At 37.3% G+C, this 23,913-nt stretch overlaps 3 long non-coding RNA genes and 2 pseudogenes across 3 annotated transcripts; 2 read left to right on the forward strand and 3 right to left on the reverse strand.

Annotated features, from left to right (window-relative positions):
* The first annotated feature begins 3,260 nt into the window (after window positions 1-3,260).
* LOC133737972 (patatin-like protein 2) lies at window positions 3,261-14,783 on the forward strand (annotated as a pseudogene).
* On the forward strand, window positions 5,104-6,037 carry LOC133736657 (uncharacterized). The gene is made up of 3 exons (XR_009859650.1): window positions 5,104-5,281; window positions 5,355-5,430; window positions 5,547-6,037. It is a non-coding gene; the product is annotated as an uncharacterized LOC133736657 (long non-coding RNA).
* On the reverse strand, window positions 7,029-9,865 carry LOC133741304 (uncharacterized). Its single transcript, XR_009861794.1, has 3 exons — window positions 9,648-9,865; window positions 8,087-8,769; window positions 7,029-7,862 (listed from the first exon to the last, which is right to left on the reverse strand). It is a non-coding gene; the product is annotated as an uncharacterized LOC133741304 (long non-coding RNA).
* LOC133735878 (uncharacterized) lies at window positions 11,279-12,472 on the reverse strand. The gene is made up of 2 exons (XR_009859322.1): window positions 12,416-12,472; window positions 11,279-11,453 (listed from the first exon to the last, which is right to left on the reverse strand). It is a non-coding gene; the product is annotated as an uncharacterized LOC133735878 (long non-coding RNA).
* Window positions 14,784-16,331: 1,548 nt separating the features above from the next.
* On the reverse strand, window positions 16,332-19,279 carry LOC133740610 (patatin-like protein 2; annotated as a pseudogene).
* Window positions 19,280-23,913: the final 4,634 nt, after the last annotated feature.

Genomic DNA, 23,913 nt, shown 5'->3' on the forward strand with positions numbered 1-23,913 from the left:
AAAAACAAGACATCTAACAAAACAAACAATACCAGAGGTAGGTAATTTTAGCCCCAATTCTGTAGTCAATATCAAGTATCACTTTTATAGCAGAAAACATGATATTCAAAAATTTTCTCAATCATTATGCCACAACAATGAATTCAATTTATTCTAAAGGCAATCAACATCTTTATGACAGAAGAAAAGTCTCTAGAATCCCAAGCTGAATCCAAAATTATGCATAATGCTGCTTATCAAGTTAAACCATACAATTCACACTTCTTTGGAAGACAATATATGCACAGTTTAAAAAGCAAGCACAAAATCAGGTCCTTTATCAACTCAATGAATTTTAACTGATGGATAGACAATTGCTTTGTGCAACATGTCTTCTTAATTCTTTAAATTCTCGGACCATGAAGAAGTTTCTTTCAAAAACTTTCTTTCTTAAAAACAATGTACTGTCAGTCGAAAATTTTTGTTCAATCTGCAATTTTAACACAACAAGCATGTATTGAAAAATCACGAATCATCTTAGCATAGAAACTTCTTCTTCAGTGTGCAAAACAATCACATCGAAACATCAAGATATTTACACACATATTCCAAAATCATCATATCACAGAAACAATATATTGAAAATTAAGTTTCATCCGGTCACCATCTACGCTAGCCTAGGTGCACGCCGGGAATGCCTCTATTGTTCTTGCACAAAACAACGATAAAAAAAAAAAATATATCCCAGATTTTAAAACCCAAAAATTTCCAGAAAACACTAACCTTGTTCACACTTAATTTGCTGTAAATTTATCGCGGAAGCATGAATTTTCAACCCAAAACAGCAATCGATCAGTTCAGCCTCTTAATCCGCAGTGATTGGAGTCTTGAATTCCATAGAGGATATAAACATCCTCTGCGCTTTCAATCCCAGATGAAGAACCCTAATCCCCAATTCGAATATGACCGTTGGAGCCTAACGGTCATCTGTAAAGAAAAGGGGTTCTGAATGGGTTAGATGGTCCGGGTCAGCGCCTGCGGGTTTGGGCCGAAGGATCTTTTTAAAATTTGGCCCATTCGTGGCCTGTTTTCTTTAGCAAGGTTTAGGGTTTTTTTTTTTTTTTTTTTTTTTGTTTAGAAAATAAAACCCTTAGTTCTTTCAAAATTGATTAACCAAAAAACGATTTATGTTTGTGAAAACCTGAAGGCTCTGATACCATTTGTTAGACTGAATGAGCAATTAATCCAAGATCAATTCACAATTGCATAAACACACTTAATGTTAATCAACACAACATGAACTAAGCAATATGGTAATTGAAACATACCTTCTTCATTGTTAGGTGCCATTGCTGCAGACAAGTTGACAGTAGCTAGTATTGATCTTCTCCTCGTCTCTGAATACAAGCTCCTTTCTATGGGGCAGGACTTAACGCTTTTGTAACTGAGAGAGCAGGGACCAACACATCTATATATATTGGTTATGATCCTAAGAATCCTCCCATAAAGATGTTTCTTAGAATCCAAGTCACCAACAACAAGAAAACCTAATGCAACACTAAATCGAATTACAATGTAATCCAACTAATGGATTCCTAACCAATGAGCTGATATAATTGTCTCAATAGGTTTCTAGGTATTGTACTTAGCTTACAACTCCTATTAGTGGACAAAATCCAATCTAGTTTGTAAACTGAATATAGATGATGATAGGTCCACATTTATTCTAACAAATCGTCCTAAATCTTTAAGGTTTAAGTTGAATGTTAATGACTAAAAGAGAAGTTGGAGAAGGTGTTAGACAACTGGTCAGTGTCATTATAGAAAGTATCCATTATTGGAAATTTCAACAAATTTGGACCGTTAAGCTAGAGAAGATCAGATGCATGCTAACCTCGAGTTATACAAAGCGAATAGTTTGAAATTTTTTGTAGAAGAAAGAAAGAAAAAAAGGGCATGCATAGGGGAATGGAATTAAACAATTACGTAGATGAAGGAAGCTAGGCATGAAATTATGTAGTGTAGGCTACGTTATTAGTAACTTGTGGTACGTTGACCAAATAATCAAAAACTGGCAAATACGACCAATTCGTTGACGTATAACAATACCATTGTAAAGGCTGCACAGAATGATCATCCGGAATATTTGTTTGTTCTCTACTTAATAAATTAATAAGCTGGCATGGGCGGCATGACATGCATGAATGATATTAAGGTTTCGTATTTTAACACTAATTTCATTCTCGGATTTAACTGTAATTAATAATATCTCTCCAGGTCATCGATCACTACTACTGGGACTATAGTTTAATTAGTTCATTTGATCGAGCTGGAGGATATATATATATATATATATGATCAGAATGCTGATGTTGGTTATATCTATCTGATCGAGTTATATATATATATGTTTGCTTGCAAATCATGCTTGCTGGCTAGCTCAATTAAAACGTTTAGCAATATGGTCTTTTCCAGGAACATGCATGGGAACTGTATGGGCTAGTCGATCTATATAGATACCCTTAGCTAGCTACTACTCTCAAATGGAAAATCATCAGCACAGATCGATCAGATCCAGTTCAAGCTATATATCTTACGAATTCAGTTGGCTCTCTTTCTATATATACTCTGATATATAATGGAACGTACTGGAAGTATGGCATTACAGGCCCAACCTATGGAAACCTAGTCACTGTTCTGAGCATCGATGGCGGTGGAATAAGAGGCCAAATCCCAGGAACCAGCCAGCTATCTTTTCCAGCTTCAAGGTTTGATCTCCAGTCCAATTTCCTTTTTACATCTTATAGGTTTTTCCCTACGTACCATGTCACAACTAGTTAACAAGAAAATTAACTGCACTCATTTTTATTTTTTCAAACCTCGCAAATGCGAGGAAAAAGATTTATTAAAAAAAAGAAGGAAATACAAGTAAGAGGAGATAACATATCCTACACCTCCCATATGTAAAGTACTACGGATGAAGAATGACAGACAACATCCTGCCTTCCAAAATAAAAGAAATCATCTAAAACAAAAACTAGGGCGACCCAACTTATCTCTTAAACAAAATTGATTAACGAAGCTTGGAGATGAATCAAACCAAGTAAAGCCCGTACCTAAAGCGCCAAAATTGGCCAATGCATCAGGCAACTGGTTTCCTTCACGAAAAATATGTGAACAACGAAATTGCATCATTGAAATGCGATGCACACAATTTTTCCATGCCACCTATAATACGAGTGTATGCGATGCGATGCACTCATATATTTAACTGAATTCTAATGTGCCTGTGCTTAAATTTATGGGGAGGACAGGTGAAAAATAAGCCTTCCTTTGATGCCCTACTCTCGGACATATGTATTGCAACCTCAGCGGCACCAACTTATCTTCCAGCTCATTATTTTGAAACCAACGGCCTAAAAGGAAAAGTTAGAGAATTTCACCTGATAGATGGTGGATTGGCAGCAAATAATCCGGTATGTTCAATACTCATATTATCACATAGCCAATATAAACCATTAGAAAAACAAACCGATTGTATTTTTGCCCTTGCAGACTTTGATTGCTATTGGTGAAGTGACAAAGGAAATAGTTAAGGGGAATTCAGACTTCTTTCCTATAAAACCAATGGACTATGGACGATTTCTGGTGATATCCTTAGGAACTGGCTCATCGAAAGCTGAACTGAAATACAATGCTCATGTTGCCTCCAAGTGGGGTGTGTGGAATTGGTTAACGAGCGGTGGTTCCACCCCATAGATCAATGCTTTCAGTCAAGCAAGTGCCGATATGGTCGATTTGCATCTTTCTGTGGTGTTCAAAGCCCTTCACTTGGAGAAAAACGATCTTCGAATTCAGGTATATGCTTTTATATAGCATAAATTGGGTTGAGTTGATGTTTAATTGACGTACACATAGGATGGAAATAAACAAACGCAGGATCACACACTAAGTGGCGAAGTATCTTCAGTAGATATAGCAACAGAGAAGAATCTGGACCATCTTCTCAAAGTTGGTGAAGGACTATTGACAACCAGTTTCCAGGGTTAATTTAGAGACAGGCAGATTCGAAGCCTGTAATCATGAGACTAATAAAGAGGCTCTTATAAGGTAACCACGTACATAACATGTTTGAAAACCCTAATTGCTGATCAACAGGTTTCAATATATATATAGAATGGTAAAATATGTAACCTAGCTAATAGAAATTTATAACTCTGGTCACATATTTATGAAGATTCGCTTTTCACATATTTATCGAGAAGGGAATCAAGTGGCTGACTGCTTAGCTAACTATGGGGTGGATCATGAGGGGCATTATTGGTGGGACTCTTGCCCTCCTTGTGCTTCAGCTGCCTTTGTTCACAATCTGCAAGGTTAAACCCTAATTGTTGTACCATTCTCTCCTCTGTGCAGATTCGGTTTTCACATATTTATCGAGAAGGGAATCAAGTGGCTAACTGCTTAGCTAACTATAGGGTGGATCATGAGGGGCATTCCGTATTAGATAATTCTGAAGTGCTTGATAGTTTTCATGCAAAGGTGGTTTCTGCTGCTGATACACTAAAAGTAGCACGTGTCAATCCCCGGCAACGGTGCCAAAAATTGATACGCTAAAAGTAAGCGCGCAATTTAACCTTGCAACATGTAGTTGTTAGCAAGGTTCTAAATCTCTGCGATATTTCCGATATATCCCCCGATATCTCCTTTTTTCGACGGACCGATATATCTAGGGGGTAAATATCTTATCTGTCACCGTTTCTGCGAAATTTCTCTGACATCGTCAAATATCCCCGATATATTAGATATTTGCGATATATCCCGATAAAGTGAAGAAATATTTGTAAAATTTGAGGTAAAAATAAAAAAAAAACTCAGTAATTCTCTAAATGAAAATCTGTGTGAAGAGAGATTTCCTAAAGGCAAATTTGAGTGAGGAGAAATCCCCTCAAGGTGAATCTAGGTGAGTAGAAAATCCCCTCAAGGCGAATCTAGGTGAGGAAAAAAATCCCCTCAAGGCGAATCTAGGTGAGGAGAATTGGATAAATACCCTCAAGGCGATTTTGGGTGAGAAGTAATTCTCTAAAATTCTCTATCTCGAAATACGTTTGTATCTTGATAATTACTTAGTTAGATCTATATTATATAACTTTTTGGTTTCTTGTTTGTAGCACATTTCTTAAACCCAAATTTTCATTATCGACATGATGTTGGTTATAGCCCACGTTTCACAAACTCTCTGGCAACAGTTGTCGAACAATTTAACATAAATGGAGAAATTGCGGATACATTTGTGGATGAGGTAACTTCTTATTGATGACAACCTTAAAAAAATTTGGGATTAGAAATGACTAATTTTCAAATGGTTAATGCAGATTGTATGCTTTAGAGATGCAAAGGAATCATTTGGGTCAACCATAGCAAGAAAAACAAGAGAAACCAGAAATACAGGTTTGTGGTATATCCGTATATGTATTCATTAAAAGACACACATACACACACATATAATTTCTTTAATAGAAAATGTTGATCTATTATAGCAGTAACTCATTGTAGTAGCTTTACAGCTGATTGGTGGACACAATGTGGGTATTTTGCACCAAACATGCAGAAAATTGCAATGCGTATTTTGGCACAAACGGCTTCTTCTTCTGCGTGTGAGAGAAATTGGAGTAAATTTGCTATTATTCATACCAAGCAAAGGAACCGTTTGGCATATCAGAAGTTGGAAAAGCTTGTATAATGCTACTACAACATGAAGCTGCGGCTGCGAGATAAACAGGCAAAGAATAATGTGGTCAATGAAAACAATTATATAGATCTACTTCATGTTGCAAGCAAGCCGCTTGATAATGGCATTGATTCACTTCATGATTGGATTATGCCTGCACACCTCGATGATGAAGCTGGAAGACCTCTTCCACAAGTTGTAGAAACTGCAACTAATGATTGGATTATGCCTGCACACCTCGATGATGAAGCTGGAAGACCTCTTCCACAAGTTGTAGAAACTGCAACTAATGCTGGAATCAACGTAGAGAGAGTCTTATCTGAAGAAGTTGTTAAAAACCCAGAAGATAATTCAGATAGTGATGATGCGTGGGGTGGTTGACTTGGATATACATTTACGCAAGCGTACGTATCATTGTCAAGATAGGGAAATATTATGCCCAAAGTTTATCGTACCACGGGGATTAGTGGCTAACCCACAATCCTTGGGTAATCGGAAATAAAGACACTTAGCAAACAAAGAAAAGAAAAGGAAAATAAATAAAAAAGCTAATCTAAGGCACCAAGCCTTAGCAATGCTCGGCTTTGGTTTTCACCAAAGCCTAATCAAAACTAAAAGCCTAGTGATGACTATTTACAATGAGGTAGAAATTGTCATTAAACATTGTGATTTAATTTTCTAAAAAGGCTAAGTCAAAAACTAAATTAACAACAACAATTAAAAACAAAGAAAATAAAAATAAAAGAGAGATAGGTTTGGGTACTAGGGATCACTCTCTAGCAATTTCAATGCAACGAACACATTTCAAGCAAACAAACATATTTTCATGAGAACCAAATCCCGTACTTAATGCCGGTCAAGGCCACTAAGCCGAATTTCCTTAAGGGTATTCACATTTTCGGTTAGGACAAATATGAACTCTCTAATTCATGAGTTAGTACCTTAGTAGGGCTACCAAAACATGAACTAAAGGCCTAGAGCTCTAGAAATTAGGGATTTAAGCATGCAATAGTTACAACCTAAAATTTAACGATTGCTTAGTTCTCTACCTAATGCCGGTTAAGGCCACTAAGTCAATTTCTTTTATTTGGTATCCATTCTTCCGGTTAAGGCAAGAATGAACTCTCTAACCCTAATCATTATGCCTTGTTAAGGCCACAACGTCTAGGATTAAAGGCGAAGGGCACAAGAAAATAGAAACTTAGGCAATCATTCATTCTCGATTAAGTAACTACTTGACACACCACACTAATTACATGAAGCTAGTGAACAAAAGAACCACCAATTGTATCACACATCACAAATCTCAACACATAACAAAGAGAGTGGTCAATTCCCTAAATTCATGCATCAAGAATCAATTAACATAGTAATTAGAGTGCACCCATATGAAAATACATTATTTATCACTTGAAAAATATGTTCATTACATCAAAATTGAGCTAGAGTTAGAAACCCTAGCTCCCAAAAGTAACTACTCACAACCCATATTCATGAACATCAAAATTACAAAATTCAAATAGCAAAGAGTAGAGAAGTGTAGGAGAAAACAAGGATAGTCACAAATAGCTAGGAAGCTAGCATGACTAGCCTTGAATTACAACTCCCAGAAAATACCCAAATCTTGAATCTTGTAGAGATTGAGCCCCTTGATGGATCCTTGATGCTTTGTGTGAGTAGTTCTTCAAATCTCAAAAGAAATTATAAAGAAAAGAAGAAAAAAAATGGGGGGAAAGGAGGGAGAGTGAGAGCAGCCCAAGGCTGCCCCCTGTTTTGGTGCGGCGCTGAAGAAGGGTTCTCCTCTGTCGAGAGAGAGGAGAATATATATATGGGTGGCTGCCAATTCGTGTGAAGGAGAAAAGACAAGGGTTTGGACCCATTCATGTGATGCGGTGCGTTTTGGTTATTTAGGTAAGGAGACATGTAATGGCTGCAGCATAATTTGGATCAAAACAAACAAATCAATGCCACATGTCACCTCATAATTGGATTAAGTATACCAAACGTGCATTGCATAATCAATTAAGCTGGTTAATTAACCAACGCTTAATTGATTAATTAAGAAATCAATAATTTCGTCTTTTTGTCGGAAATTCCGAATTGCTCCATTTTGAGGTCATTTTCTCTCGATTTTCGTAATTCCGCTTATTTCCTACAAAATAAATAAAAATAGATTAATTACATATTAATTGACTTAAGGATTAACTTAATTATAGTATTTTAGATATAATTACACGTATAAAAAATACGTGTAATCAGTGGTACAGCAACTCCAGATAGTTCTGATGATGGTGGAGAGGGTGGAAGCGGAACAGGTGGTGGAGGTGAAAGATATGAATATGGACAATCTTCTGTGGATGGAGGATTCCAATTTACCTGTGAAGGTAATTTTGATCATGCCACCCAAGATGAAGACCACGCAGTGAGAACAGCTGGTCATGGTGCTCAAGAGAAGACCCGATATGGGAGGAGGACTAGAGGTGCAACTGATCATCAAAGTACCCCATCTGATGTTTCTTCAATTGCCTTAAGTTTTGACTCTATCAGTTTAGGCACAGAGCGCAGTGGGATCTCAAATGAATCTCATGAAGACAACAATCAATTTGGTTATGATGCTTATGGATATAATCAATATGGAGAAGTATATGATCAGTTATCTAGTTGGGTTCATCCTTATTATCCCCTTATAGGAGAAACAGTCGGCAGCTCTAAAGAGATCTATAACTATCGATCATGTTCATCACTATAATTCGCACTATATGGGTCATATGTCTTGGTCTGATTATTGCATTTTCGTAGACCAGCGAGCGGCTTTTCAACCGCCTAGAGTCTTTTTTTGGATGTAGATGAAGTTGACATTCATATGTATTTATATGTAGTTCTAAATTTCTAATAAATTGACTTTTTTCAAAAACAATATTTTCGTACACTGTATCCCCAATATATCTGATATCTCCCTTTTTCAACGTACCGATAGATATGAAAATACCGATATTTAAAACCTTGGTTGTTAGTATAGAATAAGTAGGGATCGTTCTAGCCGGGAATTGAGGGTACACCTGTAATTGCAAAAACAAATAAAGAATTAAAATAATAAAGTAAAAAGTATTATGTACAAAAATAAAACAAAGAATAGAAATATATACAAGTTAATGTAAAAAGGGGGTTTTGGGATTATAGAATTGGAATTAAAATAAAATAAAATAGAGAAAATGTAAAAACACATATACAAGGGTGGAACGCAAGGAACAAAGATCAAAACCAATTTCATGTAATCAAATTCGATTCAAACCCTATAATTGATCATCCAAGTCATGAGAAAGATCGAAGTTGATCATGTGAAACATTCAAAGCAAATGATTTCCCATATTTTACTTTCCTTAACTAATTAATCCAAATGAAAGCATCTAGATCAATCCTATTAAACATGCAATCAAAGTCTAGAAAGCTAGCTAATCAAAACATGTTCAACGCAAGAAGCATAGAGAAAGGTTATCAACTTAAGTGCACAACCTAGTTATGAATAAGTTCACATATTTGCAATCCTCTTCAATTGAATTCGACCTCTGCAAATAAGTTCACATATTTGCAATCCTCTTCAATTTAATTCGACCTTTGTCTAAAGCCTTTACTACTTGTGATTTAGGTTCACAAAACTATTAGGTGAATCGTTTACCAAAATCTAGCACCAATTACATGCAAATCCTATAAGTGTCGACCCAAATAAGATAAACATATAAAAGTTTTCTATCAAGCAAATTCAATCGAACAAACTCACATAAGCAACTTAGAATCACAATTATGGAATTCGAAATCTTTATTCAAACATAGAAATTGGGCTTAAACTTTGCCCATAAACGTTATTGTTAACTAGAAACAAATTCCTACGAAATCAAAAAAAGAAATCAAAATATTACAAGGAAAAAGAATGAATTACACCGTGAGTTGGAGATGGAGATGGAGAGCTTGAAACGTACGTTGGAATCTTGAATCTTGGAAGCAAGCCTTCAAGGTGGACGATGGAGGATATGATCTTCACCGCTCCTTCTTCTTCTTCCTCTCCTTGCTTGAAAACGCAGAATTTTGCAACTAGAGAATGGAGAGAAAAATGGAAAGGAAATGGAGAGACAAAGAAGATGAAATGGATGAAGGAATGTGTTTTTCTTCTTTGTTGTAGCCTCTATTTATAGGCTACCAAGCAAAACTATTTGGCTTTAAACAAATGATGATGGGTTAGGTTTGAGCATTTAAACATTAATGGAATTTTTTAGGTTTGAATATTTAAACACTAATGGAATTTGTTAGGTTTGAATATTTAAACACTAATGGAATTTGTTAGGTTTGAATATTTAAACACTAATGGAATTTGTTAGGTTTGAATATTTAAACACTAATGGAATTTGTTAGGTTTGAGTCACTTTCTGCTCATTTTTCCTTCAATTAATTATCCACCAAGACTTCAGATTTTGCCCATGACTTCTTCATATGAAATGATCCACCATGAGTATAGATCATGTTGTAAAATTTTCAGAATTTATTTCCATGCCTTTGGGCCGGAATTGCTGCTGGACTCCTTACAGGTCCAGTTTTCCAGTTTTGCTTCTGTAGAAAATTGGGCTGACTGTTTGAAGGTCTTCCACTTCTATTTGGCTCTTGCACTCTTCATAAGAAAATGTTTCTTAGGATGTCTAGAATGGATCTGGAAGGTTTCAGCTCATTTGAAGTTCATTTGGTCAGGTGGTCGCTCATTCTTCCTTGCTTGGCTTGGTTTCTCCTAGTCGGAGTAGGAAAATGTGTAAAGTTGACATTTTTAGTGCATTTCCATTTTTCTCCATCATTTTATGGACCTAACACTTATTTCATCATCATCTACTCCAATGTACCTAAAAAATAGAAACTGAGTTAAAAAAACGATTCGTTAAGGAATTAACTAAGCAAAATATGAGGAATTAACTATTCAAACACCACATTAAAATGCTCCTATCAGCTGCATGGTTGCTCTATTCATCAGTTTGTAACTATTTTAGTTCAGTGCTCACTTTGAGTACTTTATTTCATTTTGTTTTCAGAGAGGTTTTGGTTCTTGTCCTCCTTTCTTCTTGTGTTTTCTTTTCCTTTTTTAATAAAATAAAATAGAGGGACGGGCGGTGGGTTCCCGGTTGCGATGGCCCCCTTTCTTTCGAGATTGTGGGTGGGTGCTGCTAGAATTTCAACCATGGAAGAAGAAGAAAGAAGAAGAGAAGAGGAAGAAAGAGAAACACAGAGAATTAAAAAAAAACTACATTTTGACTGGAATGGATAAAAAACAATATTACAGCAATTTTCTTTATATAGTGACAACCATATTACTATACTACCCTTAACATCCCCCCTCAACCATATGCTTGGGTACCAAGCATAATGGTTGGAACACATGATATAAATCCCAAATGCACAAGTCATCCCCTTCAATGCTTGTTGTCACGCCCCGAATTTTGAATAACCAATTCAAATCCGAAACATGAATAAACAATTAATACAAATAACGTTCTGAATTTTTTTCTCACAAACAAACACACCACTCGCCACTCAACACAAAAACTCGAAACCCTCGAGTTAATTATTACAATTCACTCTTACAAAGTAAAATTGCAAAGCTCTAAATGAGCATAACAAACCTCACAATATAATGCTGTAATTCACATAACACTACTCTAAGCAGCCCGATCACCGTCCTGGTTCTCCTGACCTGTAGGATTTCCCGCTACACAATTTGAATAGTGTACCGGGAGTTGCAACAACACAAAACCCGGTAAGCTTTTTACAGCCAGTATGAGTAAACAAGAAAGAACTGTTGATTTTAAATTACAATTCTTATAACTCAACAATACAACCAACAATCTCAACATCCACGACGCAAACGTCAAACCCATTCAATATCACCACTTTGGTCTTATCACACAACACTATCACCATTTTTGGTCCTATCTCACAACACTATCACCACTTTGGTCCCATCCCATAACACGTTAGAGCTCTAACTGCCTCGTTACCTCTGACACCTTGGCCTAGGGTCAAGCAACGGCAAAAATACTTCGGTTAACACTATAACCGTCGCGCTTTGGACATCCCCGTCCTCAGCACCATATACTTCGGTTAATAATAAACCGTCGCGCTTTGGACATCCCCGTCCTCAGCACACAACTTCGGTTAATAATAAACCGTCGCACCTTGGACATCCCCGTCCTCAGTACACAAACACTCCGGTTATCCTTAACCGTCGAACTTCGGACACTTCATCCTCAGAACCCTACATTCTCTAACTCTATACATCCTCCAATGTAAATCATGAATATTAACAAGAACTCATCAATCATGTTCATCACATGTAAATATGGTAAGTCACATGTCAATTCATAATAATTTAATCATCCCAATTCCACACTCTTCAATGTCACACCATTCACATATAATCACGTAAATATATATATACGTAATTATCCGCTCAGGGATAATCACTAATACCAACTATAGTTCACATGCAATAAAACCGAGAAATTCATTTGTATAGTAAAAATCATTTTACTTACCCATGGACCGTAGTTGATCAAGTCCATATGATTTTAAAACAAATATTTATTTCATAAATATTTTCACGCAATTACGACAAAATAAGGTAATTAAATTTATTCGGTTCGTAATATGAACCACGTGAGGTTTACTCACCTCTAAATTCCCGCTGCGTCTTCTTAACAGCTCAAAATACACTTTCACGAATCGTCCGCCAAATCAAATCGTCGATCACCTAATCAGACATGACCTTAACTTAGCCAATAACTCAAAAACATAATCAAACGACAATCCAACGGTCGGATCGAAATTAAATGATGATCCAACGGTCGGATCCTCACAGATCGCCTTTAGGATCATCCTCCAAAAATCATCACGAAGATCCAACGGTCAGATCTTCCTGAATCGTCCTTACTAACATCTCCGCTAATTTATACGAAAATTCAACGGACGGATTCTCACGAATCGCCTCCTAGTCACTGTTTAGCAATTATACGAAGATCCAACGGTCGGATCTTCGCCCATGACCACACAAAGCCACTGGGACAGTCATAAGATCAACATATCAAAACTACAAGTCCATCGGACGGTCCGATCTTCACATATCACAAATCGAACGATCGAAATCGATCGAAATCGTAAAATTCATAACTTAATCATATGATATCCAAAAATTGTGTATAATATATCAAAATGATCGTATTGAAATATAGAATCTGAAAATGTACAGAAACCATATTTTTGATCCCCGGAGGTGGCCGGAAAGGGCCGCCGGAGTTAGTGGCAGAGCCGCCGCCGACCACCACCAATGGTGTCGGGGCCGGGCTGCTCTTCTTCCTCTCATCATGCTTGACAACTTTCATAACTAGCACGAAGTCTGAAAATGACCGGAAGGAATAGAAATTACCTCAAACCAGTCGGTTGGCCGGAAAAACCCAGAAACCGGCGAGCTCCTAGTTCGACGTAAAAACTGCAACTTCAGGCCTCGATACCTTCTGGAAAGTTGTTCAGATCCTCACTCTGAGTTCACCAGTTCAAGAAACACTCAAAACAACGTCCTGTAGCGCGAGATATATTGCTCGAAGCTTCGGTTTTCAATTTGATCGGGTCTGGCTTCCAGCCGCCACCACGAGTAGCGCCGCCGTGCAAGGCCACTTCTGGGAGCTTCAGGACGTTGAGGCGAGCTTGTGGATGGAGTTTGGTGAGGAGTGGTGACTGGTAGCTTGAGATATCAAGCTTGAAATCAAAACGGGGGTAAACCGGCCTTGTGCTCCACCGCCGTGTACGGCCCACGAGACGGCGAAAGGCTGTTACCGGCAGCTGCGAAAGGAGGAGGCGAAGGCGTGGGACGTGGTCTGGGGTCGATCGATGGTCTGTGGAGCGAGAAAAATCTTGGAGAAATTTGCTCTGTTCTTTGGGTTGTTTTCGGACGTGAGAACGGGAGAGAGTGGAATTTCTTTTCCTCTTTTTTTTTCTCTTCTGTGCTTGCTTACCACCTTCCAACAATCGCATACAATACTACAAAAGAACTAAAGCAGAAGCACTGTGCTGCCTACCGCCTTCCACCAATTCTCATTCAATATACAAAAGAAGTAAAGCAGAAGCACTGCTTCACTGTTGCTCAACACGCCTCACAGATTTCTTTTTTTTTTTTTTTTAAAAAAAAGAAATCATCACTACTCTAGTGCCAAAACCAGAAAATTCAATAATTAAGGTAATGGAAAATGAGGTTATTACACTTGTGTTGTGATCAACGGACAGCTGCAATGCATCCAATCTCATCCAAGCCTTGTGCAACTCCTACCAAGCCTTTGTCAACTTGACAAATCAATTCCCACTCAATCCAATTCACCAAATCATTGCACCAATGGCCATTGTCCAACATCCGAAAAACACTCTGACCAAGCCATCCAGGCCACATCTTCTCACCTTCAACACCATGAATCCATGATAAAGTAATCTGGTGTTCACATCCAAAACCAATTGGCAATGGATGGAGTGGCCTAAACCCTTATAAACCCATAGGCAAGGTCCCATTTTTCCCATGTGGGATGTATATATTCTCAACACGCCCCCGCACGTGTGGAGAATTTTCAAGCCATTCACGTGAACAACTTTTTGGGTGACGTGGAGCCGTGTGGCCATTAGGCATGTACACGTGGGTAACCCGCTCTGATACCATGCTAGAATTTCAACCATGGAAGAAGAAGAAAGAAGAAGAGAGGAGGAAGAAAGAGAAACGCAGAGAGTTAAAAAAAACTACATTTTGACTGGAATGGATAAAAAACAATATTACAGCAATTTTCTTTATATAGTGCCAACCATATTACTATACTACCCTTAACAGGTGCCAGTCACCCCAAATCGGCTGTCGCAGAGAAACTAATATAGCCTAATCCTCTATTTAATTTATAAAAAAAAATTATAACTGATATTAATATGTACGTTTGCAAAATTGCTGTCCGAAGAGAAGTGGCTTCGCCTTGCAAGGTCTCCCCATGGACATATTGCACAGTCTCACTGATATGTATGTTGCAAAGTTCCACGAGAAAGTCTTGGCATATGGTTCTCTATTTTAGCACACATTGTTTGAAGTAATAAAACAATTTGCATGTTGTAATCTCAACGTATGGGGGCACATGATCATCAACCACCGTACTTGATTCTTTTTATAATGTTATTTATGATTGAATAAAACCCAGGTGACCGGATATCATCATTGTAACAGATCAAGCTTTCTATTAATTCTGGTTTGTGTCCGTCAATAAAACCTTTTAGCTTTTCTCCGGCATTTGAGCAATCTTTAAACACAATAATTGAGATGATTCATATATAAGAAAGTAAGATGAACTCGTTAATTCTTTATGTTGAGAGTATGAATCCTTAGGCCCAGTTTGGCCCCGCTGGTATTACAGATTATCAGCTTTTTTATTAAGTTAAGTTGGTTGATGCATTTGGTGAAGTAAGAAACTGCAGCTTATTTCTCAAGTTCACAACTTTCAATGCAGATTATAGAAGTTGGCTAAACCATACTTTTAGAAGCAGCTGCCAAGCAGTAATTGGATTTTTTTTAAATACCAAAAGTGTCCTCATCTGCTCATAAGTTCCTCTATTCCCTCTATCTCATCAAACACTCAACAACTTAAGTTCAAAGCTGATTATTCTAATAACACAGCATAAGTCATTTTTTTTTATAATCACAGCTACACCAAACTCGACCTTAAACTCGTTATAGTATTAATTCTGGATAATTCAATGTTGAGAGTATGAATCCTACAGGGAAAGGTTGAGACATTGCCTATGGATTTATATGAATTCAAGTTAACTTCCTCCATTGCCAATTGGTTGTGGTTGGTAAGCCTAGATTACTACCAGAGCGGGTTATCCCATGATTCTTTCCCACATATGCCTTGCGGCCTTACGAGCTTCATGTCGCCCGATATATGAAAATTTGTCATACGTGCGGGGGTGTTTTGAGAGAGTATGACTCCCACATGACAATATAGGGACCTTATCTATAAGTTTATAAGGATTTAGGTCAACTTCATCTATTAACAATTGATTTTAGTTGTGAAACCCATGTAATCATGAAAGGGAATTTACAAATCAAACTTAAATGAAACAAAGAAAAGAAATACCGAGGAACTCTTAAATTAACTAAGCCTTCTAACCAACCCACTGAATGAACCTCCAGATCTATGACACGTGGTGCTTTTGCTGATGAAGAAAGTTGGAGAATAGGAAATGTTAAATTTGAAAATACTTCAACTCTCAACAACGATTAAGCTAGCTTTTATGTTAAGTCACGTACCATTAATTCTTTTACTGATAGATGGGATGTTTTGTTTCTAATTTGACTTAAAGCTTCCAAATGAAGAAAAGGAAAATTATAGTGCAGAACAAGCTAGTTCCATCACAAATAACAGAGGTAGTAGATTGGTATTTATTGAGAACATAATCTCAGTACGCACGTACTGAGTTACAAGATAGTCGAAACTCTAGTATTAAGCATCAATATTCCACCATCACTATATATGATGGGCATTTATTTTTCTTCAACAGATCGAGTATATATCAAGCTTATCGATCAGCTGGCAGATGCTGGGTTTGCTTGTGGTGCTGCTGATCTGATTGCACGTTCCTTCTTCTCTTTGGAGAGAACTGCCGCTACCCTGCATATGCAGAATGATTAAGAAAACAAATAACTAATTAATAATAGTAATATTAATGAATATATGTTTATGATGCTTTGATACAAATCCCAGTACATATAGAGAGTAATTCGTACCAACAAGTACCTTCTGAGAGCCTCTTCATTAGTAATATGACGTTCATCAAGCTCATGGAGGCCGGTAGCTATATTCAACTTTGAAGCTTGTTTCTTTAACAGTGCCTCTCCCACTTTTACAAGTTTTTTCAAGTTTTCGGGCGTAGCATTATCCATAGAATTCAAGTCGGTGCTCAATTGGTCATCCTGCCCACATTAGAGTTTAAGTATATTATACTGGATGCCATGGAGCACTTGTACGTGATCACATTAGTTAAGCAAATAATCAAAATAATCAGATTGTTTGTTCCCTTATCAATTGTTTAAAACATGATTCAATTTAAAAGGTCATATATATATTTATATTGATTAGATCGATGTATATATATGTACCTGAATTCGAAGGTAGTTATCGTCAGACCAAAGACCTTGGAAAAGGGTAGAAAGGTGGCAATCTACCATGTCACTACTTGCTTCAGTGAGTACATCTAACAATGGACATAAAGTTGGCTTGCATCAACCATGCCATAATACCCCACTTAGCTGCTACTCTGGCATCGTACTTGGATTTTGCTTATGAACCAGTATCCAAAGATATGAGGAGGAACCTATTACCCTGATCAGCTGCCTCAACCGGAGAGAAGTCAGTATTTCCCTTCTTGATTTCTTTTGTCACTTCGGTTATAGCAGTCAAACCCTGAGAAGTATAATTAACACAAGTGACTTTTTATTTTTGATGATAAATTTTATTGCTTGGAAAGTGATCAACGATATGATCAATTAGTTAATACCGGGTTATTTGCAGCCACACCGCCATCAACGAGATGGAATTCTCTTGTTGCGTTTTTGAAATAATGCGAGGGAAGATAAGTTGGTGCTGCTGAAGTTCCGATGCATATATCCGACAGTAGAGCCGGATCTAATTTCTTGTTCCTTTTCAACTACAATAAACCAACATATAATTTTTTCTCATTATTAAGAATTATATATTAGTAAGATCGAGCACACTACAAGAGAAAATAGCAAAAGCGAGGAATTTCATTGTGACAACCAAAAATTCGTCGCAAAAACTTAGCAAATGCGAGGAAATTTCAATTATCGCACATGATTCCATCAGCGACAACCAATTTGTCGCATAAAATAGGTATTTGCGACAAATTGACAGTTGTCGCCCATTTGACATTATGCGACACCCCATTCCTCGCAAAATTTCAATTAGGCGACAATTTCTACCAACTGTCGGCTAATGTTTGTGTGACAACTTTAACTTCCTCGCAAAAGATTAATTAGGTGACGACTTCTGAGAATTATCGCTTAATGTTTATGTGACAACTATATTTTGATATGCGAGGAACTGATTGCGTCGCATATTGAAAAAGCGACAACCGTGTAATTTTGTCGCTTTTGACAATCAGTAAAACACATAAGGCGACAACTGGTTGCGACAACCCAAAGTCATCGCATTTTCAATTTAACGAGAAATTTAGACTTTTTACAACAACTTTGGGTTGTCGCCGATGACATTTTCTCTTGTAGTGGCACCAGAAATATACATTATATACACAAGAAATTTATAAGGATCAGACCGAAACAAACCTCGTAGGTGGAGAATATAGCTGGTTGGAGGCAACTTATATCAAAAGTTGGGATCACAACATTGGTCAATGTCTGGTTCAATCGTCTGTCTCCTAATTTTTCCTTGATAAGCTTGTGTAAATACTTGCCATCATATTTTGGTGCGTATACACCCTTTGCATTTTCTAAGGCGTCACCAAACAGTGGAATACTGTGGACAGATATACAACATGCACAAGGAAATTAGTTAAATAGATCATGGTTAATCGTTAAGCGTAATAGTAATTACTAATTAAATTTCAATTAATTATCAGTGTTGGAGTTATAATTACTTGATTTGAGGGAATATTTTAGGGCAGTGCTCAACGTAAAAATTGACAATCTGGTTAGCCGCAAACAAGGGACGGTTGTTTTGATCCGGGGCAGTAAACATGGAAGTGACAAGGCCACCTGTGCTAGTCCCTGCAATAACATCAAAATAATCTGCCAACCTTGCAGCTTCACCATCCAGCTTCTGCATATATACAACATAACTGTTGAGAGTATACATTCCACATGGGAAAAATGGGACATTGCCTATGAGTTTATAAGAGTTTGGATCACTCAATCCATTGCTAATTGGTTTTGGATGTGAACCCCATATTACTTTATTATGGTATCGATCAGAGCCAGGTTATTCCACATGTGCATGCCTTGCGGCCACACGAGCTCCACGTCACCCAATATAAGTTGTCTACGTGTATGACTTGAAAATTCGCTACACGTGCAGGGGCGTGTTGAGAGTACACATCCCACATAAGAAAAATAGGATCTTGCCTACGAGTTTATAAGGATTTGGGCCACTCCATCCATTGCCAATTAATTTTGGATGTGAATCCCAGATTACTTTATCAAGTAATTAATATTAAATACGTGTTTAGTATTGACATATATAATGTTAATTACCTGGAGCTCGGACTCTAGGAAGCTGAGCAGAGTTCCGGGGATAATCCCTTTGATTCCACCTCCATCAATGCTGAGAACAGTGATGAGCTTTCCATGTGAGGGAGGGGGATGGCAAAGGAATGCACTTGCTTTCTCCATCTGGACTAGCTAGCTAGTACTGTTTACTTAGTTAGCTAGAAGCTAATAAAACTGAGATAACTTGAAGAACTTAAAAGCTAGGATGATCGACCAGCTATAGCTGAGGAGGAGTGAAGATTACAGAGCTTGTATAGGCTTTATATAGAGGTCTCCTAACCTCCCTTACTCTGTTTGGACTTTGTAAGTACAAGATTTTGTACATGTTATTTGTTGGCATTCACATACAAAGCTAGTGAAGTATATCATGACAATTCATCACTGAAGAAGCTGGAAAAAGGCCTAATACTGATCTCAAATACGTTACAGGTAAATGCATCTCATGAGTCAGCATATGCATTGGGATTGCAATCTGTGTTGCAATCCTTGAGTCAGTCCTAGGTTTTAGGAAGTTTGTTTTTGGAAAGTATCTTTCTATTCTTAAATTTTATTAGGCAAAGATTTTTTTCACCAGTTAAAATCGTCCCATTGAAGACCTAATTGATTTAGGTCTGTTTATTTTAATTGGCAATCTTTTGTTAAAAAGATTTTTCCTAATAGGAATCAATTAGGGTTAGACGCATTGATTGTACACGATTCTTTCTCCATATAATTCTGAAAATATGGTCTAGGTTTAGAGAGCTTTTAATTTGCATATCATATCAATTTGCATGTGATTGATGCATAGATTGTGGGTCTAAACTCTCCAATTCAAATAGTGTTTAAGGAAAGGAGTTTAGGAAATCTTATCTGCATTTAGAATTGTTTTGAATACATATCAGATAAAAGATTGTGATTGCATATTGTTTTGAAAAACCTTTCCATGTTTATCTCAATCGGTGTTTAATGTGATTGGATTGAGGGGGAGTCTTTATCTTCTATAAAAGGTTTTGAAACTGCATTATGAGATGCAGAGTTTTCTGATTGAGAATTTTAATTGTGCTGCATAGTCTGCACTAACTGTTTTACAAAACTCTCATTGTTTGTTTGATTGATTGATCATACTGCTTGTTCACTGCATTCATCACTTGCATATGTGATTGAGATCAGTGAGGCTTCAAGGCAAGATTGAATCTGAAAGCGTGTCCAGATTTCTTCATCTATACAGATTGCTTCATAGTTGTTTAGAATAGGTCTTTTACAGTTGTGAGCAAGTTAGCATTGTTGCTAGTCAATGTGGTTGTGTTGAATACCACTACTTGTGATCTGTAACGATTTGATTCATATTGGATTTGATTCTCGTGTTGGCTACGTTAAAAGCCACGCAGTGAAGTTTCCTCAGTGGAGAGGTTTACACTGCGTCAGCAATTCTTGTGTTCTTTTATGTGTGTTGTTGCTTGTTTGAATAACTGTCATTACTCAAACTCTATCAATTTTGTTCCATCCGGTAATTACAATTGGTATCAGAGCGGGTTCTAAAGCTTTTTAGTAGATCCGAGGACATGATGGAACATGAATGTGACAGAGCTGCAAGTTCGATAAATTGTCCCCCATATTTTGATGGTGAAGATTACTCGCAATGGAAGATCATGATGAGGTTCAAGCCTAAGAAAAAGGTACAAAATTTTGTTGTCTCTTCTGTTAAAATGAAAGATGTGGATGATAGTGATTCTGTGGATTTAGCTTTACTAATTAACCAAAGAGTTTAAAAAATTTCTGAAAAATAAAAACTCTTATGGTAGTACTTCAAAAAGTATATCTGAATCAAAAATGGGGCAATTATCTGAAAAACGTATTGACAAAAACCCAAAAGTCAATAATTTTGATAAAGAGAAAAGCGTTGTTGAAAAACCTATACGTTATGAATGTGGTGGTATTGGTCATATCTCTTCTGATTGTGGAAATAGAAAATATAGCTCACGAAATAACAATGCTCTTAAGTCAACTTGGAGCGACAGTGAGGAAAATTCTCAAACTGAGAATGAAGAAGAGAATATTGCTTTCATCTCCTCACCTTATCATGAGGCATCTGACGATTCCAACAGTAAAGGTAAGATTTTTGATGTATCAGATGATGAGACTAATGATAAGTGCAGGGAATTGTATAAAGCTTCAAGAGTGATGTTCAAAAGAAATCTTAAACTTGAGAACGAGATTGAGCAAATCAGAAAAGCAAAGATCAAGGCCGAGTTAAATCTTGAATCATGCAAAGAAAAATGGGAAGGTGAACGCTTTGCTTACACTGACAAAATTGATATTTTGCAGGATAAGATGAATTCCCAAAATTGGGAGGTGGAGCGTATTGAGTTGATTGACAGGATTAAAACCCTTCAGGTTGAAGTTAAAGCCCAATCATCACTGAATATCTCACTAACCTCTAAAATTGAGAGTTTGCAGGTTAAGCTTGAAGAGTCTCAAGAAAAGTTCAACAAATTCTCAATAGGGTCAGATTTGGTTTCCAAAATGATTGGAATTGGAAAACCACACACCAACAAGAAAAGGTTGCGGCATAAAGGTGCAAAAATCAATCGTTCTAACTTTGTGAAAGGTGTGAGCTCAAGTGTGCACTCAAGCTCATCAAATGACCAAGAAACTCATCCCCCAACTCTTCCTCAAAAGCCTAAATTTGATTCAGCACCTCCACCTCATCAAAGGAGAACTCAGGTAAGTTCTGACAGTCACATCTCTGTGCGTCAGCCCAGGTATGTTCATAACTCAAAAAGTTTCACTCCCACTTGTCATTTCTGCGGAAAATTGGGACACATACGTCCTAGATGTAATATGCTCCGCAGGGTCACTCAAAATCAGAGGAAAGCATCAAAAATAGGCTCAACTGCATCGCTGCAAGCAGAGCTGAAAGAGCATCTGAAGTTGATTAGCAGGATTGCAATCCCCAAGGAGCAGAATTTGAAGCAGAAGCAAATCTGGATTAAAAAAGGTTCAAATAATTGTTTTTCTGCTCATATGAATAATCTTGATAATATGCTTGAGCTTGCTTTCATTCCTACTGAACACAAATTGTCTAATTCGTTTACTAGGCCTTTAGACAGAACTCAATTTGAATCACTTAGAAGCACCGTTGGTGGATGCTCTAAGTATTGATACTCTCACTTCGCTTGATCCATTTTGCATGCATTCATGTTGTATGTCTTCATGGTAGTATAGGTGCATTATTATTTCCGTTTCTGCATTGTTAGGATCAGTTTCTGGAAATTCAAGATTGTGATTTGTATCCCTAAGTGTCTGACATATTAATTTAAACTTAGATTGACGAGGGCTCTACTCCTTTTCTTAAATCTGTGTGCAATGAGCTGCTTAGCATGTTTTGAATTTGTTCCTGCATCACTCTGTAATTGTGAGCTTGAACAACATATTCTCTATCACCTTGAATCCTCACATGCACACATACTCTAAGTGGTGGTAAGTCATATTTTTTGGTTGGCCTGTTCTCAATACTCTTGTACGGAATATTTCATTATTTTTGCTGCTCCTTGAAAAAAAAAAAAAAAAAAAAGTTTTATGGAGCATGGCCAGGCTATTGCCAAAGTAAACATCCCTCGGTCGTGACGAACGATATGAGGATTGGGAAGAAACGGGAATGGTTTGGTCACCCCGGTGGATTATAAGACTATTGACTCGAGTAGATGTGCTCTTTGGGATGTCCTTGTTACATCTAGTACCCTAAAGTCATCTGACTTGGGAGCTGCTAGCTTAATACTCGTTACATGGGTCGTAGTCTTCTTGAGCAAAAATGTTACTTTGTGTGAAAGGCCAAAAGAAAAATTCAAAATCATGCGAACACGGTGTTATAAGGGGGAATATAGTTTACGTGCTTAAATTTGTTTCGTATGTGAGGCTTGCTTTTCAGGTTTCCACAAATATTACACACCCCATCTTGAGATATGTTCACTCTTCACAACAAGAGGTATAGAATACTCGATCACCCTCTATCTTACCTTGTGATTGTCGGAATTAATACACTCGTGTGAACTTATTTTGTTGCACTATTGTTTATGATTAAGTGGTATTGCTCTTGTTGGAAAAGCTATGCGAATTAAATCTGTTCTTAGCATTTGGATACAACCCACTCATTGTGTGTTTGCATTTCATCCTTGCATCTCTCATCACATGATCACACTTAGGGGGAGTATTGATACTTGGGCTATCTTTCTCTGATTGATTCTTCTTGGGCTGGTGTCTATTGCGAAACATCTACTGGTGATCCTCCTTCTACATAGCTTCCGCTACATAAGTTGCATTTGTCATAAAAATGTCAATGTTGCATCGCTTTTTTGTGTGTTCCGTGATGATATCATATTTCTGATTTACATATACCAGAGATGGGTCTATCCCGTGGACAAAAACCGTGTAAATGATTTTGGTTTCAGTGGTGAAGCCGATCAGGTCACCGATCAGGTCATTGAATAGGTCACTGATTACTGAACATGAGAAGTTCAATGAATTTGGAAATGAAAGTGCGCTTGTATGACATGAAACCAAGCACTAATTGGGAGGCAATCCAATGAATGGATGAGGAGATGGCAACGGCGTAGGAAACTTTTATGTTAAAAGGGTGTTATAGTTTACCTGAATCTTCTTTTCAATTTCTTTGCTTCTTTTCTGGTTCCTTTTTATGTTTTTAGTGTGTGTGCAGGTCATATAGTTGAGGAAAGATAGAAGAAGATCATTGTTGACCGAAACAGTTTTTCTGGCTCGCGGATCAGTTCATTTTGAACGGCTAGGGTTCACAGATCACTTGGAACCAGAAGACGTGCCATACATGGATCAAAAGCCCCAGGAGTCTATTTTCCAA

Source organism: Rosa rugosa, chromosome 3 (genome assembly GCF_958449725.1).
Source record: "Rosa rugosa chromosome 3, drRosRugo1.1, whole genome shotgun sequence".
NCBI classification, from domain to species: domain Eukaryota; kingdom Viridiplantae; phylum Streptophyta; class Magnoliopsida; order Rosales; family Rosaceae; genus Rosa; species Rosa rugosa.